Genomic DNA, 13,717 nt, shown 5'->3' with positions numbered 1-13,717 from the left:
GATTCACTGAGGTTAAGCTGCTGCTCGGGGAAAAAAAAAAAGACATTGTAAGTAATTAAAATTAATTAAAAATCATTAAACGAGCCGTCGTTCTCACCGTGCCACGTACTGCTGGGGGGCACTGCAGGGTCTGCCTCTGCTGGGGGCTGACATGCAGTGGTTCCATGCAGATCATAGGGTTGGGCAGAGTGGGCTGTGTGGTCCTCCAGGTGGGACAGAGCTCTTCTGTGTCCTTTCTGATGCTGCACCGCCTCCCTCATGGGCTGCAGGACGGCGCTTTGGTCTGTCTGAACCTGAGTCTGTAGCTGCAAAGGGGAGATTTGTCCTTTCCTCTCAATGTTATGAGCATCTTTGGTCCTGAGCACTGAAGCCTTGCTCTCAGTTGGGATCTCCAGGCACCTAAGCACTGCTGGCACTGATATTTCTCATACAAAGCCACGCTGCTCATTCAGAGCTGCTCTTTGTATTTGCTTGGGCAGTTCTGTCTCATTCCATTCTATAGAGGGGACGGGACTGTGCTCATCCCAACCCTGCTCAGTGTTCTGCACACAGTGCTGCAACATCAGCAACAGCCGGGGCTGTTTTCCTGCAGGTGTCTGCAGAAACATTCCGTGCCATGAGAGCTGCACACACGTTTGCATTCCTGGCATCTTTTGCTGCAAAGAAATAATGCAAACCCACAGAAACGCTGTCACTTCTCTGCTGGAGTGTGAGGGTCCAGGGAGCTCCTGGTGCTGTCATGCTGTTTGATGACTTGTGCACCACGAGTGACCCCGAGTTGAAGCTGTCAGTGTTGTTATCGTGTCCTGGAATCACTTATTCCTCTGCTGCTGCTTCCCATGTCCTGCCTGTGTATGGAGCCAGGCGGGTGGTTCGGTCCGTGTGAATGGCAGCGGTGGTTCCAGCTGGGGAGAGGCCATCACCCAGTTTCCATGGTGACCAAATTACCTCCTTCATTCCAGGTCAGGAGGTTAAAATCATTGCTGAGGACTCTCCAGCGGGTGGTGGTGCATCCCATCTCCCCTCACTGTGCTCCCAGCCCTGCTGAGGACAACAGGAATTAAGGTACCCTCGAGAGCGGCTAATTGCAAAGGTTGCAGTTGGGTGCATTTGCGTCCCATTGGGTGCTGTCAGTGTCTCCTCCGAGCTGCAGGCGACAAATGCTTGGTCCCTGTTGTGAGTTTGCTTCTGGTTTTGCTGCTCCTATAGAAGGCAAGTGGCTGTGAGTGGCTTTGGGTTTTTTTTTCTGCCCGAGTGTGGTTTAATAAAGGAGGCACAGAGGGGAGATGGATGCGGTTCTGCAGTTAAACTCTATCGATGTCTCCTCACAGGTAGGGAAAACGAAACAAGAAAACAAATAATGCTATGATAGATTCACGCTATCTGCATTTAAAAGTACCACTGCAGAAAGCACAATAACATCTCATAACTCTCCCTGCATAAAGCCACGCTGGGCAGCGCTGCCGTAAATTATTTCCTCCTGCTGCTGCATCTCAGATTCCTTCTTCCTCTGGATCTCACGTCTCTGGGCCTTCTCCCATCGCAGCAGTCTGAGATGCACGGTGTGCAGCAGAGCAGCCTAAACCCCACATCAGCTCAACATATTAGTTCAGTCCTCGAAGCAATATTTGATTTATGGGATGCTAAAAGAATATAAATAATTTCTTTTTGTTTTCACTGGATTAGTCGCCAGATGCAAAGCTAGAAGTAAGGGATAAAAGGTCTGTGCTTGCTGTCAGGCACAGGAATCCTTTAATGATTTATTAATGTCAACATCTTTATTTTTCATACGGTCCGTACTTCTATCTGCTTATTTTGGTGCACAGTCGAAGGTCAGCCTTTGTGAAGCAGGCAGAAGGATGCCTAAAGGTGCCCAAGAAGCCTCAAAGCACTCTGCAGATCTGCAGCCCATAGGTGCTGCTCTCCTGCCTGCAGAGCTGGGTGTGGGGTTATAGGGCTGAGCCGATGGGGTGTGGGTGCAGAAGGAGCTGTAGTGCAGTGCTGGTGCCCGGAACACGGCTCCGTCTCTCTGCTGGCGTCCTTTGGTGCCTGTGCAGGAGCTGCAGACTGCACCGTAGCCCATTGCAGGTCACTTTCTCCTTGTTCCCATACAGCTGCTCCTGTTTTAGCACCACCAGAACCACCTCCGTGGGGTTGTAGTTGTTTGTTCTGTGAAATGGCGGTTGCACAGCAAGTAATTAATGGTGCTGCAGGTTGCTATCCTTGCTTAGGCTTGAGCTGGGTGACATGCATGGGACGAGGGCTGGGGGTCCCTGTGGTGGTGTGCACAGAGCCATCCTGCTGGGCGTGCAGGGAAAAGGCACGTTTCCAGACTGAGCTTTTGCCACGCGTGACCTCTGTGGGATGGAAGTTGCACTCAAAAGGGAAAGAACATCCAACCCAATCTCTCCTGCGTCTCGACTGCCTGAGCTCCAGAAGCGGTATTAAATCGCAGCTAAGACACTGAAATGCTCTTAGTTGAGCTCAGGAAAGCTTCTTTGCTCGTAGTCGGGGATTTGTATCCCCTGGTTCTGGGGAATGGTGGGACATTCTGCTGGGGGGCACAGGGCTGCCTCTGCCTGCAGGCACAAAGCTGCCGTGGTCTCAGCAATTGGTGCTTCCTATGGGGTCTGGTGGCTGCCCTGAGCACGGCGCATCACTATGGGCGGCGTGGAGGTCCCCATTCCTTCCTTGGGATGTCATTCACTGCAAGTTCCCCAGGTCAGGAAATCGGCAGAAAATATGATTAGCTTACGGTGAGCTTAGCGTGTAAGTGCACGTACAATAGGAGCTTGTGTGCAACTGCATTCCTGGATTAGAACTCAGCTTTGCACTTGGTGCTACAATTGGAGATGAGGGTCCACTCAAAGAGAGCTGCAGAGACGTTTGCTCAGGCCTGAAATCAGAAATGCAAGAGAACTTGCCAGAAAGTGAGCCGATGGAGTGCAAATGGCAGTGTTAGCAGTGTGGAGCAGATAGGAAAGCAAGTGTTTGTTGCTGTGAATGGAGGGTGCTGCGGTGTGTCTGTGTCCTTTGCTGCATTTCTTGCCTGGGTTGATGGTGAAGCTTCTCACAATGGACTTCTCCAAGCAGGTTTTCTGGCGATGGCTGACTCAGGCATTCTGTCTTCTTGAGGAACACACAGCTGTGTTATCGCTCACTCATAAACAAATGCAAAAGTTCTTTTCCTTTGAGTGCAACAAAGGGAACTGAGGGAGGGGAGCTCCAGAAGCAGGCAGAGCTGTCGTCTGTCTGTAGTTGAGCTTAAATGGGAGATGCACACACACAAGAGAAGAAAGGGGTGCTTCTTAAAAACGAATTGTATCTGCGAAACATTCAGCATCTGCAGAAAGGATGTGGAGGAATTGTAATACAGAGCGTCTCCATCTGACAGCACAGCTAAAAGCCTATTGAGGTGGGAGTGCTGGTGCACGCTGCTGGAAAGGGCTGCATTCATATGGGGAAGTCGTTCTTTTTGTCATGGCAAAACTCTTCCTTGAAGTCAGGAGATTTGGGGCAGTTTTATAGACGTTTTTTCTTTTTCTAGACTAAAAAAGTCTTTGCCTATAAAGTGTGAGGTCGTTTAATGGGAGTTGTCGGCTAAATAATTCCATATCAGCAAGCCAAATGCTGATTTCTAAGGGAGAAAAATATACACAGCAGCTTAAAGTCTCAGATACAGTGACCCACAAAATTGCTTATGAATGTGCTATTAGTTTGAGCTAAAAGTTAATAGAGAAGCTGCCTGGCCTTGGGGGACTCATAATAGGATGCGAAGCCCTTCTGCTGTAGGGCAGTGTTTCAGAATTGGTCTGGGTTGGAAGGAGCTCCGTGTGGTTATTTGTTGGTCTGAGTGAGATAATGGATAGATGGGTTGCAGCCTCATTCCGAGTGAAGCCCGGATCTGGAATTGTGTTGATTATGGAAATGCCCAGAGGCTGCTGTGGGGGTCTGGGTGTGTAATTCCTGGGCGCCGTACAAGCCTGTACCCCACAGCATAGGTCAGATATACAGAAGTACATGTGATGCTGCTCCACGGAGATGCTGTGTTATAACCAAACCTGGACGTGGGCTCTGCACCCTCCCAGCTCCCTTCCCAGTCTGTCCTTCTGCCATATTTACCCCCTTCATTTATCCCTTTTGGCTGGAGCTGTGCAGCTGCCCTCATTTCCAACCCTCGCCAGGACCTCAGCACAGACACACGTTTTGTGCATTGAATGTCTCCATAAGGATTCTCCCCATTCCCCTCTTCCAAAAGGAGCCCTGCGCTTTGCTGAGGAGGATTTACGAGCAATGCATCCAATGGGGGTCAGGAGTTAATTTCCTGAACATGCATTTCAAGTTGTCCTGCAAATTCACACATTGACTTTTTAACAGGAGAATAAAAACTCTTCGAGGAGAGGCAGAGCTCGGTGGGTTTGGTGTATGCGCCGTGCTCCTCCTTTCTGCAGTAATTTATCAATAATTCCATTGCTCAGAGGGCTTTGGAGTATTGGCTGTGGAGCTTTAGCACAAGCAGAGGGGGAAAAAAAAGGATTAGATTAGAGGATTAGCCATTAGACATTTATATGAATATGAATAGTCTTTGCAGCTACATCAGCTAGGAGAAAATTACATGGAGCTGATAATCTTCATGCTTCAGGGCGTAAGCTGATCGTGAGAGCTGGTCACGTTGTTTGTTGGGAGCCATTTATTTGAGGAGTTCAGCCCTGTTCTGTTGGTGTGTGGATCGTGATTTTTAGGAAGGCAGTCCTTATTCAGGTCTGTCTGGCAGCGCTTGCATGGCCAGGGCTGAGCTGGGAATGGTTTATCACGGTGTGCAGTTGGCCATTGGAAGCACTCAAGGCCAGGTTGGATGGAGCTGTGAGCAGCCTGGTCCAGTGGGAGGCATCCCTGCCTATAGCAGAGGGTGGAACTATGTGATCTTAAAGGTCCTATTCCATCCCAAACCATTCTATGCTTTCCTAGCTAGGATTGAGTCTTCAGGACTGGAGGTGAGAGGACCACCAGCCTGTGGGTAGCAGCAGTCTGTACCCGCTAAGCATCGTTCCTATGCATATATGAGGTTATTCTCCTCTTGGCACCTTTCTGACCTGCTGACACAGAAAGGATGGGAGCAGAAAGGGGGGAGATCGATACATATTAAAAGCAATTTAAAAGATGTGCAAAGGGCCAAAGCGTGCTGCTGAAAATCCATTAGCTGCTGATTTATAGTTTTGTGATGCGGGTTTGTTTGCTGTGTGATAGAAGAGATCACAGCATCCATCACCTTCCATGGCCTGTTTGGAGAGGCTTGCAGGACCACGGCAAATCTCTAATTTAGATTGAGTTGAGTAAATCCTCACGTGTGATTAGACAGTATTTCTTACCTGTTGTCCAGCAGTGTCCAGCAGGGCAGGGGAGGCGGCTGTTTGGACCCACTGCCCATGGAGCTTGCTGGTGATGAAGGAGAAGAGGCTGGGAAGTGGCTCTGGATGCAGTGCTCAGCCCGTCCTTGCAGGACATGGCTGTCCAGGCACTGAGCTTTGAGGGTCAGTGGGGACAGCAGCACTGCTTGTCTGGTTCCATTGGAGCCTTTGATAAAAAGCTCTGAAGGAATCACTCCGGTTGCAAAAAGAAGTGGATGCAAGTGATAGTTTTCCTAACGTGTCTGGGTAGATGCCCAAAATGTTGTGGAGGAGGAACACGTGTGACTGTGACTGCAAACAGCCACGTTCTGCACATCCCATTGGTGAAGGCAGCAGCTGGGCTGAGAGCCCAAAGAGAGCGGTGCCTCCGGTCCGAAGTGCAAAGCAATGCCCGTGGGAGGCACAGCCCTCACTGTGCACAGCAGTGAGTGGGATGGCCGCTGCTCTGCATGTGACTGCTCCAAAAATTGCTGGTGAAGTGTTTGGGCAGCGCTCTGCAATCATAAGCTGAAGCCTCAGCAAAGGCCAAGAGGTGAGCAGAGCTGTACATGAATTATTGAGGAGGAAATAAGAGACGAAGCAAACAAAAGAAACCTTCTACACCTTCATAAATCCTCGGTGTGCTCACAGCGACAGCACTGGTGCTGGTTGTGTCTTCCAGCAGCAAAAGGGACGCACAGCACTGGGAGAGGTCCAAAGGGCAGCCACAGAGCATCACACGTGCTGAGGAGGTGCTTTGGAGAGCAGTGCTACAGCAGAGCCGTACCTTGGGGCAGAGGGATTGGTAAGGATTAAAGAAAAACGCATTGGGATTGATATCCATTAATTCCCAAAAAGCAAATATTAGCAGACGCCTGCCCACATTATCTATCAGCAAGTGTTGAGCAGGAGGAGGAGGTTGCTTTTTAACGTGACTTGTAGTGACATTGCAGCGCTCTCTGCCAGCGGGTACCCCAAATGCTCACGGCATAAATGGCTTTGGAAAGGGATGAGGTAAATTCACAGTGCTGTCAGTGAGAGCTCAGCTCTGATTGCAGGTGGAAGTCTTCAGAGGGAAGAGGAATGGGTGGGATGGGAAGGAGAGCAGCGCAGGGTTCTGTCTGTACCTGTGGGTTTTAACACTTGGGGGCTCGGCGGTGCTGCGAGCGCAATGGTTAACAAGAAGAAAGATGGGGTTTCTGCTGCTCCACAACCTGCTGCCGTCACGTAAATTGAGACCGACAGAATTACCATTGATACAAATTAAAAACAAATAAAAAGGGTACACAGAACTGATTCTCGGAGTTCAAACTCCATTACCAACTGATTTACTGTGCAGTGACCTGTGATTGTTTGCGCTGAGAAAGCGCCGTGCTCGGATCCGATCGGCCTCGTGGCGACGTCTCACACCAGTCAATAAGCTATTTAATTTAATGGGAAACTGTATTGACGGGCCTGGAATGCAGCTCCAAAAAAAAAAAAAAGAGGGGAAAAGAAGATACAGCTGCAAAGAGCAGATAAAGTCTTCAACTCAGGGTTCGCTCTTTGGGTGTTTTCCCTTTTGTTGTCTCATTAATTAAAGTCCCGGGGAGTCTCAGTTGGATTTGGGAGTGTCAGAGCCTGGCAGGAAGGTGCTGGGGGTGCAGTTGCTGTGGGGATGGGGATGAGGTGGGGGGGAGTGTGGGGTGCAGTGCCCTGACCTTTCCTGATAGACAAATGCCCTGAGAAGCAAAGTTGTTTGGAAGGAGACTCTGTCGGAGGAGAGGAGAATGCCAAACCACCTCAGCAAATGCTGTTTTGCTGCTGCATCTGAACTGGTTCCAGAGGGATCCGGTGTAGGGGCAGTGCTGGCTCTTACTGTGGGGCTCTGAGTGGTGGATTGAGGCATTTGTGTGTGTTTTTAGCAGTGTTTCCTTATAAGAAACTGCTCTCAGTTGGTGAAAAGGATGCAGGATGTTGGAGATGTGGCTTATGGGGATGGCTGTGAGGACAGGGACACAGGAATTTGGGACATGGAGTGACCCCACTCCCCTGCCCTGCCAATAGCAACATGTATATGGCATTATGATGTCCAGTAACAGTGAGTGGCTGTTGTTATCATTGTTATTCTAAACGCTCATTTAGATATTTAGCTTTGCTTTTCCTGAGCTGCTGCGTGGCTGCTTCTTCCAGCAGCCACTGTCATTTCTGTCTGTGAATATGGACACGCACATCTGCTTATAAATCAGTTGAGCTTTCCTCCTTGTCTGGGTTTGGAAGCGGTCCTGGGGCACAGCAGGGATGGGAGCAGGGAGCGGGGAGCATCCCCTGCTGAGCACTGCAGTCCTTAGGGCACGAGCTAACGACCTGGTGGCTCCCTGCTGCAATTTCTATGGCAACACTCGGAGCCACCAAGATGAAAGTTGCATTTGCAATGTCACTCACATCTCAAAAAAAAAAAAAAGAAGAAGAAGAAGAAAAAAATGTGCATGCGTGCATGGGCACACACACAAAGTGCTTGGTGGAGATTTCTAATTAGGTGGCACAGCAGGGTCGGTCTGATGCTGCTTTTTGAAAGGAAGAAGTTGGCCAAGAAAAGAGCGCAGCGAAACGCAACGAGGGATGCGCTGGGAGAAGGGCTGCAGAGCTCTGCTCCTCCCTCCAGATCCTGCTCTGCTGCCTCCTGGTCACTGCCAGGAGCCAACAAACAGCTGGAAGTCAGAAGATGCAGATTCAGACCCAAAGCAAAAGAGGAGGGGAGCCCTAAAGGAATGAGAACGCTTGGCAGAGCTGGGCTTCTGGTTCTGAATTGCCCTTCCAAAGGACGGCTCGTTTTGGGTTCTGAGTGTGCCTGAGCACAGTTCAGCTTCCACCTTCATTAAAGTTCACTGCCTCCTTGGAAATGAATTCCCAGCTGACAAAGTGAGATGTCGATGCATAAACTTCAGCTGATTGCTTCAAGTTTTCTGTACTTAGTAGCCTGTAAAGAAAACACACATCGGAGGAAATTAGAGCCGCAAGACAAATGGGGTGGAACCATCAGGAGAAGGAGAAGCTGGAGATGATCCATGCTTTAAAACATTGTGGTGGCTTTGCAGGGTATGGAGGGAGCAATGCGATGTGTTTTTTATGCAGAGGGCTTGGAACTGTCTCACAGTTCGCCCCTACAATGGCTGGGGGGGGGGGCTCAAATTGCACACACTGGGTACACCTAAAGGGACATCTCCATTGGCTTTAGTCCAGTTGTTGCAGATGTGCTGACCCAGACAAATCCTGGTCCCTGGGTCTGCTGCTGCTTGGACCATGCTGGGACTCTCTGGGATCAGCCGGCACTGAAGGCAGGAACAAAAGCAGCACCAAGAAAGCCCACTGGGTGCACTTTCTAATCCATTCTCTGGATGTATGGATGCTTCTCTTTGTTCCACATCACTTCTGGCTTTGGCAAACCCAGTTGGTGCCTCTCTGCATCTCTGGTGTAATGAGAACGATGCACTAAGGCACAGCCCACAGGGAGGACGTGTGGTACAACAATTGCCTCTACAGCCCAGACCATATCGTGCATTTCCTCCAAGCAAACAAACAATTTGCAGGTTTCACACAGCATGGATGCTGATCTCTGCAGGCACCACGTGCTGGTCTTTGTGTGTCCTCTTTGTTCTCCAGGAGGATGAGGACTGGAGGCTGTGCGTTGAACTCAGAGAGAGCAACAACTGAGGCTGTGGTGCCGTTGGCTGTGAGTTGGTTTCCTCCTTATTTGTGGCGAGGTTGGGTGTTTGGTTGGTGTTACTGCAGGCTGGGCTGGCTGCCCCATGCTTGTTGCTGCAGGTCCCTTCCTTCTCCCTTTCTGATGCGTTGCATTCTGTAGCAAGGCCGTGGGACAGCAGACTGCGTTTTCCTGAGCCCAGGGTCTCTTGTTGGGTATGGCAGCAAAGATTTCTTATAGGGGAAGCATTAAGTGAAAAGGGCAGATTGGGATAGCAGGCATAGGAAAGCACGTCAAATGAGCAGAACTTCAGAATCAGAATTCCCATCCAGCACGAACAGCCTTTTGCTGTCTGCTGCACTGCGTGTGCTCTCCAGGAATCTTTTCCCACCTGTTTCAAGGACAGGAACACGAAGAAAGCAGATGGTGTGAGGGAGTGGACACACTGCATCTTGCAGGTTCGGCTTCACCTCATTTTCTTTAGCCTGAGTGATTTGCTTTTCCAGGTTTGGTGGATGCTTGAGGAAGGGTTTGTGCTCTCCTTTCAGGTGCACAGCACTTTGTGGCCTAATTATGGAAAATCTTATTTCCGAGCTTCCTTTCCAGGCTGCTTTCCCCATTCTCTGCTCTTCAGTGGGGCTTTTTGCACAGCATTGCGTGCAGAAAGGTAAACCCACCTTTGCACAGGTACTTCCTTGGGTGCCATTGAATCCAATGCATTCGGGCTGCTTGTGCCTGAGCCCTGCAGCTCATGGTGCAGTGGGCTGCTCCCATCCCAGGCTGCTCCATGGCCCCACTGTATGCATCCCCCACTGCTCTCCTGAAAAAAAAAGGGAAAGAAAACCCAAACACGTTCTAAATATCCCCTGAAATCACTTTGCATATGTTGAAAAACAGACTGAACACAGAGCATAGATCTAAAATGTAATTACCATGGCACGGGAGACAGCCTTGTGTGTTCCAATTTGCCATTAAGTTACATTATGCTGTGACAATTATTCTACTTTAATGAAGGGAGAAATTTGTTTAAGATATGTTAAAAATGAGCCTATTCTGACACTAGCTGCAGTTTCACGATATGTTAGCAACATATTGGAGGATAATCACAAGTGTGGCTGCATATATTTCATGCAGGCATGCATCCTAGCAAGCTTCATCATTTCCTTCCTTCCTTCAGCAATGATTTGGACCTTTTGGGCTCGTCAACTTTTCTGAACTCTTAGAAGTGAAACAGCACATAGAGAAACCTGTTCTTACCCTTACAAAGCAGCAGCTGGTAAAGCATGAGGCTCTGCATAGAGAGATACCCCATGGCCTGGCAACAGCCTGTGGAAGGTTACCCTCCTTTGCAGGGTACCCAGGGAGGTGGGTGTCTGTATTCCTGTGTTGGGAAAGGAGAAGTGGAGAACTGCAGTGCTTTGCTCTAAGGGTGATGGCGAATGGATGTCAGATCGAGCTGAAACCTCAGACTTCCACCTCTGTGCTGTGGCTGCAGGATTGCACTCCCACATCCAGCACTGCTGAGGGCATAATTTAATTTGGCTTTTCCCTTGAGAACCTTCTGCAGCCGCAGATGTGCGGGAGAGATTTGTCCCTTAAATAATCAGATTAAACAAGTCTCATGCTTCATGGTCGCCTGAGCTCTGCATGGGACGGGAAGGATTTATTCTCCCCCTGGCAGAGAGCTGCTCGAGTTGCCAAGTCCAGGAGTGGGGCGTCTGGAGGGGCGGCTGCTGCTTCACTCAAGCATGATGTGTCTGGCACTGACACGGAGATAACGCTCCCCATCTGAAGGGGAGGTGCCCGTTGCTGTCACGCTGCTGTCTGGTTTGCTTTGGTTGTCAGAAAAACCTCGCCGTGCTCTCAGGTTAGGTTGAGCAGAGTTGGGATGAGTGATTGGGTTTTTTTTTTCCCTTCTTTTCTGCCAGCGGTAATGCAGAGTGTGTTATCTGCGTGCGTATCGATGAACCTCAAGGGGTGTGCTTTTATCTTCTTCCTCCTGTTATTTCTGCAGTGATCTAGATGCCCGCTGGCACCCATATCCATATCCTCCCAGCTCCCTGCTGTGATTTGGGCCCCCCCAGCACAGCCTGCCCTGAGCCGGCAGAACCTTTCAGCACTCACCTGGCTTTGGAGCACTGAGCATCTCCTGATGGTGCCCAAGAGAAAATCCACACGCTGAGCTCATTATGTGCCTAAGCTGCACGTGAAAGTGGGGACCTCACTGCAAGACCCGTGGGTCGTGCTAAGATGGCTGTCTGCCCTGAGCCCGAAATCACAGCTCCTGACTGGTTCCCACAGCCTTTGTATTAAAGGCTCATCAGCACAGCTGATGGTGAAACACTGGAAAGCACTGAGTGCCCAGGGGCCGCTGCCAGTGAAATATCTTCTCTCCGAGGTTGTGGTTTGAACATCAGGGATTCCTCCTGTGCTGGCTCTTATTAACATCGTAACTCAGGGAGCCTTCTCCCATCTCGTGCAGCAAAGCACTGAGGCTGCCGACTCGCAGGCGAATCGATAGGCTTTGGTTTTAGCAAAAAAAATAAAAAAAAATGCTGTGATCAATATTTAAACAGGATCCAAATCAGCCTCTTTCTTTCCAGCTGCCTGCCAAGGGTGTGCGGGGAGGCAAGGAGGAGGGCAGCGGAGCTCTGTGTGTCATTAGCAGTGACCTCAGGGCTGAGAGAGCCCCTCCGTGCTCAGCAGCACGACCCTGGCTCCGTGAGCCCGTTCTGCAGGGGGCCCAAACCAGGATGAAACAGACGTATGGAAAATCCCTTTATAACAAGAGCAGGGGGTGCCGGGCTGTGTGTGAGGCTGCGGTGCTTCTGGCAGCGATCTGCTTCAAAGGATGGAGCAGGAAAGGCCAATGGGAAAGGTCTGCAGAAGGGGCTTCTGTCCTCCTGGGGGTCAGAAAAAGCTCAGCATACATTTTAGTTCCCCCGGTGGATTCAGAACTTCCCGATTTTGGAAGTTATGTGTGCGCTCAGCCAGATTTTTACTAGAATTTTTCAGTTTCTCTGGTTACAGCTTGGGCAACTCAACAGAAACCGCAGCCTGGCAATTTCTTCTGGCAGACTGTGGTCGTGTGCTTCATGCTTTGAGACCTTTCCTTCCAAGGGGAAGTTCTGTCTGAATTGCTTTCAAGGCAATATTCATCCTTAACTTCATCATGAAGCATTAAGGAGAATTTAGATAATCAAATCCAAGCCCTCATCTCCTAAGAGATACGTACGATCTATACGATGTAATTACTTCTCTCTTCAGAGGGGCCGTCACCATTTGATTAGCTCCAATTAGGGCTGATCCCCAGGTGCCATCAGAGGACGTCCTGCTCTGTGCTCCCAGGGCACGAAGCAAGAGGGAAGGGACCTCTGCCAGGAGATACAAGCATGTGTAGTTGGATAATGCAATAGGAATGAGAGAAAGATGCTGAGTATAAAGGGGAAGATTCTCATGTGAGAGTCCAATAGCTTGTGAAAGGGTCTCCCAGGGGAAATAGAGGAAGTTCTGTCAATCCTGAGTGACTTAATGTTGGACTGACCAAAGCAGTGGTCGCTGAGCTGTGTGTGCAGTGCGGTGTTACTGGGGAAGGAACTGAGGACCTGTGGTATTTCCCTACTTTTTAATTGACAATTTGCATACAGGAGCACGTGTTTCTATGGGGCAGCCTTGAGTCAGCAAGACAAAGCACGTTCCTTCCTTAGAGTATGTGAAGCTTTTAATTGCATGGGAGGCGTTACCATATGCCTACCATGAGACACGGGGCATGTGGTTTGGGGATAGCAGATGTAAATACTGAGTCAGGATGGGGCTGTGATTTAGCCTGGAGATCAGTACAGGCGGAAGCTTTGGTCAGATGCTGCTGTGGAGCACAGGACAGGGCTGCACCATGTGTTGTACACCCCACACTGAGAGCGTGGTGTATGGCTTGGGCAAGCACCCCAACCTGGGCTGACCCCTGTGTCAAATAAGGACAGTAATGCTCACCCGCTCCGCGGCGATGGCAATTAATTGATAGCTCTGGATGGCTCAGGAAGCCCTTCATCAGAGGTCCTACGTAATGCAGAGTTTTATTGCGGGGAGGATGGCAGTTTGGCATTGGCAGTGCATCAGATGGCACTTTGGCCTCGTGTCCCTTCCTGCCCCATTGAGCTGGCTGGGCAGCGTGGCTGCAGTCTGAATTCTCAACCTCTGCAGAAGTGGGGTGAATGCGGCTGGGGCTTCAGCAAGATTTAATCTCTTTGTAACCTTGGATCAAGAAGAAAAAAATTAATTTGATTTAAGATGTTGGCACAGATGGTTATTTTTTATAACTATAACAACACAAATAATTTCCTTACTCTACCCTACTTTTTTTTTTTTAAGACTGGAAAGAAGCAAACTGATCAAATTACATAAGGATAAGCCGGAACATTTGATTAATATTTATTAAGATTTTGGTGCAAGAGGCAGACTTGAAACAAAAGGTCGATTGTGGATTTAAGCCTGCATGCATAAAACCTGACCTGTCCCACCACGCTGCTCTGCAGCAGCCTCTGGGCAGCGACCTGCAGCTCCTCCAGCCATGAGCAGCACATCTGGCTTGGAGGAGGAGGAGGAACCCACGTAGCACACAGCTGATTGTATTCCTCCTCCAGCTGGCTGC

At 49.8% G+C, this 13,717-nt stretch overlaps 1 protein-coding gene across 3 annotated transcripts in view; it reads left to right on the top strand.

Annotated features, from left to right (window-relative positions):
• The window catches only part of PLXNA2 (plexin A2), a 345,475-nt gene that overhangs the window by 166,887 nt on the left and 164,871 nt on the right, over positions 1–13,717 (top strand). The window contains exon 1 of one of the 3 annotated variants that reach the window (XM_025143922.3): positions 5,820–6,192. The exons of the other annotated variants lie outside the window; for them this stretch is intronic. The gene's annotated coding sequence lies outside the window, so the exon portion shown is untranslated. Of the gene's footprint in view, positions 1–5,819; positions 6,193–13,717 lie in introns of those variants that run through there. 3 annotated transcript variants of the gene reach the window in all.

Source organism: Gallus gallus, chromosome 26 (genome assembly GCF_016699485.2).
Source record: "Gallus gallus isolate bGalGal1 chromosome 26, bGalGal1.mat.broiler.GRCg7b, whole genome shotgun sequence".
Lineage (NCBI taxonomy): Eukaryota > Metazoa > Chordata > Aves > Galliformes > Phasianidae > Gallus > Gallus gallus.
Note: the sequence above shows the minus strand (reverse complement) of the source record. Positions and strands in the feature narration are given on the sequence as shown.